Source organism: Pinus tabuliformis, chromosome 4_1, assembly GCF_031772625.1.
Source record: "Pinus tabuliformis cultivar Carrire ecotype Pingquan chromosome 4_1, CPIR1, whole genome shotgun sequence".
Classification (NCBI taxonomy): Eukaryota; Viridiplantae; Streptophyta; class Pinopsida; order Pinales; family Pinaceae; genus Pinus; species Pinus tabuliformis.
In genome coordinates this window covers 576204499-576209073 of record NC_142303.1, presented here as the reverse complement: position 1 = coordinate 576209073, position 4575 = coordinate 576204499, and the positions used below count along the sequence as shown (strand labels likewise).

Genomic DNA, 4575 nt, shown 5'->3' with positions numbered 1-4575 from the left:
ATACCACTGCCTTGGAGCCTGTTTTAAGCCATACAAGCTCTTCTTCAACCTGCACACTAGTTTCTCCTTCCCTTTTACCTCATATCCTTGTGGCTGCTGCATATATATCTCTTCCTCCAAATCCCCATGGAGAAAGGTTGTCTTTACATCTAACTACTCAAGATGCAAATCTTCAGCTACTACTAGACTTAAAATAGTTCTAACTGAAGTCATTTTAGCAACAGGAGAAAATATTTCATCAAAATCAATACCTTTCTTCTGTGCAAACTCCTTCACTACAAGTCTAGCTTTGTACCTCTGTTTTCCCCCATCTTCTTCCTTTAGCCTGTAAACCCATTTATTCTACAATGCTATTTTACCTGCAAGAAACTTGACTAAGTCCCAAGTCTGGTTATGTGCTAAGGCGTCCATCTCTTCTTTCATGGCTTGCTCCCACTTCTTCTTGGTTTCTACCTGCACTGCTTCTTCATAACATTCTGGTTCACCAGAATTAGTCAACAATACATACTAGCAATTGTCCCAAAAGGTACAAAGAGAGGTCGATAGGATTATTAAATTGGAATTGTTGAATTTTTCTAGAAGAGTTAATTGGTTTGTGGAAAACCTTGTTTTTTTGGACTGGATCACTCAGAGAGAGGTAAGAGGAAAGGACAACACTGTCTACAGATCCTCCATGTCTCCGAAGGAGATGAGTAGTGTCCCGTGACCCATTAATGCATTGTCTTCTCGGGAGTGCGAGGTAAGACTAAAGAAAATCACTAGCTATGGATGTTTCATGTCTCCATAAGGCCTTGATAAATCTTCGTTTATTTTGTAAATACAATAATTTGATTGCATTTTAACAATGTAAATACTAAAAATGAACCCATAAAGAGCAGATAATCAAGAAGAAAACGCTTCAATCACAGACTGGAAATCAGGAATGGTGATTATTTTATAACGACCGAATCCACCTTCTAATAAAATCTTCTTCCATTCTTTCTTTGTTCCTTCCTTCCCACCAGAGCAGTGCGCCACCATTACCAGATCAAATACTAGAACTAAATTAGGATCCAGAACCGGCTTCTCTTTCTGGCCACCATTATTATTATCATCGCCTCTGTGATTAGAGTCCAGCTCCACTACGTCAACAATAATGAGCTTCCCCGTCGTCTCTGGGATCGCCTTCCTACAACTCTTCAATATCTTGATATAGTCCTCATGGCCCCAGTCATGCATGATCCACTGATGAAATCACACAAACAAATTGTATATTCAAAACGCGCTCTCAGCTCATTCTAATTGAATTACATGACAGCTCAGCCAGTTCAAGACTTACCTTCATGAATATGGTGTCCGCAGAGGGCACGGTTTCAAACATGTCTCCGCTCATGTGCTCCACACCTATTTACGTACATTTATATGTATAAGATTGTTATGCGTATATACCATTGATGAAGCAAAGGTGTTGTTAGTAACCTGGGAGATGGGGAGCAGTGGCCATGACACGAGGGAGGTCGAAATAATAAACAAAAATGGTTTAACCTTCCCTGCTATATCAAGAATATGGCAAAACAGCCACGGCTCCCTGCAACAAAATAAGTTAAAAATTCCATGGTGCATATATAGAGGGAAATACTGAACAAATTAATCAATTAATGTTAACCTTCATCTTCTACCAGCTTAACTGTTTACTTGGGCATTCTCATCTACCTATTTTCATGGGTCATCTTCATAAATATAGGTTCTAGACATTCAACTAATGGTATTGAGCAAAACGACAAGTAATTAAACAAGAAATGATCAAGTTGATAGAATTTGCAGAGAGTGAACCGAAAATGACCGAATGATTTCTCTCTTTGAGAAAAGAAGAATCGCTACTCACCTTACCTAATAAAATGAATGCCACAAAGTGGTGTACAAACATCCTTTTGCACGGGTATTATTGTCCTGCGTGTTGTTTCACCTATCCTGCGTGTTTTTTCACCTGTCTAGATTCATGGCAGGCCATTCAAATAACGTGTTAGAAAGATTTGAGAGACAAAATCTGCATCTGTGGAAGATTTTGACAAATAAAGAAATAAGAAACAAGTGAGAGAAAAGAAAATAGATTTAGAAATCGAAGCTTCTCATCTTATATTATCCCTCCATGGTGAACTCTTCTCTTCCCCTGTTGCAAAATTAATAGGCAGGGCAAAACCATCCAGCATAAACTGCCAAATAAAATAAAAGCACTATCTCTACGGTTAAAGCCCTTGCGATTTTTCCACGGCTTCACCGTAATAAAGAAATAATGGATTGAAACTGTTGAAAAAACTGGGTTCCATGCATAGCCATTATCTACCACGTTACTTTTCCTTGGACAAATTTATTAGTAAAACTCATAGATATTGAAAACCAAAAGCATACCTGCTCCTATCCATATTTTCTAGGTGTTAATTCATTTCAAACCATCCAAGGTTAAACATACACCATGTACACCAGATTTCATGAAACACCCAAAATATATGGTAAACAATTTTAGAGTAATCCAAATGGAGTAATCCCATTTTCACCTAGTTATTTAGCCTAATTGATTCAATCTTAATATAACATTGATATGAAACATTTAATAATAATAATAACATGGACTATAAATAAAGTATTTGACTAAGTAAAATAAAATAATATTGATATTTATTTAAAAATGTATTAATAACCAATAATCATTTTAATACGAGCAATGTCATATATATATATATATATATATAGATATATATAATTTCACTATTTTTAGCTAATTAGTTTTTTAGTAAATTTTTTTAATATTTAAAAAATAGTTTTTAGAATTGCAAATTTTAGTGGTGTACTAGTCTATATGATCTAATTGTCCAAATAGACTCTCAAAGCATTGTATCTATCTCAGTATTCAAAAAACCATAAAAATTCCAAACCAATATACCTCATTTCTAGAATTATAAACTATTTTTCTAATTCTGCCATCTTAAAAAAGTTTGATTATCCCAAGTTCTAAAAAAATATATGCAAAAAGTTTATAGCGTAAAATGAAAAAACTTGAATTAAATTATTACAAGTTTTTTAAAATAACAAGAGAAAAGAATAAGACATTTTCTATTTCTTTTTCTTTTTGAGTAGTTTGAATACCATATAACTTGCACGACCTGTCATTCAACACCAACACACTAGCGCATAGTGATACACAAAAATATTTAAAAACTTCTATATGATCAAAATTTTGGCACGTTTTTCCCACAGTGAAGATCAAGTTATGAACATCTTTCTTGAGTTCTTTTAAGCATCTAGTTTCTCGCACTTCAAACAAAGTCAAGGTCATACATTTCTTTCCTGATATATGTTTAATGTTTTGCTATCCTAAACTAAGGGGCCTCATTGAAAATTTTGAGTCATGCCATGCATTGGCTGCTCTCACGCTGCCAAGCTCCCATTACCATCCACCGTTTCATCTTCTTGCCTGTTTTATTTTCCTGTAAAAACCTCAGACAATCAATCTCGGAGGTTATCAGGGGATAGGAACATCATATTATTAAAATGAAAAAAGACCACTATTAATATAATTGAATCAGCAGGTGTAAGCGGAAATTTATTAGCATACCTAGTATGTTGTACCTAGTTGCGTTTCAACCATTCCTCTGTGGTCTTTTGTGTGTAAGGCATTCATAAACATACATAATAAAATGCTGAAGACAGCTGTGCATACAACCTCTTTTGGGAATCTTATGGTTGTGCCTTTTCTTCATCCTCTCATCCTCAAACGGTTGATTTTGTTGGGCACTCTGAGATGATATGGTGGGTGTAACAATCAGCTCCCCAACACTAGCAGACATGGATCTGATGGAACACACATCTATCATGTCAAGGCCGGCATCCACAACCGATTCCTGTTGTGGACTCTGTTCATCAAAGCTAAAGATCTCATCTGTTGTTTTGGAATGGTGGTCAGAAGCATTGCTAAAGCATCCCTGGGACTTTCATAATTTCAGAGTCTGTAGATGTCGACAACAGTGAGCAGAAAATAAACTTGAACAAGAAACAAGGCAAGCCAATGCAAAAGAAAAGGGAAAAGCCAGGGAAGAAGAACAGCAAGAACAACTGGAAGGGAAAAAGCAGTAAAAATATCTTCAAGAGTGAATGGGAAAAAGCAGTAAGGCAACTCAACTAATATTTAGAAAAAGCAGTGACACTTCAAATCAACGGTTGAAAGTGTGTCACCTGATCCAACGGAGCAAAGTAAAAGTGTTGATGATTGTTGATGCATAGAAAGGCCTATCGGCCTAAATATAATGAAGGAGGGTATCGTTCAAGGGGTCTACTTATCTTGGTAGATCTTCTAACACCACTTTCAGGTGTTTGAACTGCTTGTTGCTATTGTGGTTGTTGTTCTAGCTGTTGATCATTATGATTTTCAGGCACCATCACTTTTCTTGTGATATTGTCAAGCACTGTGTATTCTCTGTTTTCTTTTTCTTGTTTCTTTTCCTGCAACTGCTTCTTATAGAAGACCTTTTCATTGAATATTACATCTATGCTCCTAATGATTTTGTGATTTTCATAATCATATAAGAGATAACCAAAATC

At 35.7% G+C, this 4575-nt stretch overlaps 1 pseudogene; it reads right to left on the bottom strand.

Annotated features, from left to right (window-relative positions):
* Positions 1 to 882: 882 nt before the first annotated feature.
* On the bottom strand, positions 883 to 1372 carry LOC149177223 (xanthohumol 4-O-methyltransferase pseudogene; annotated as a pseudogene).
* Between the last annotated feature and the right edge of the window lie 3203 nt (positions 1373 to 4575).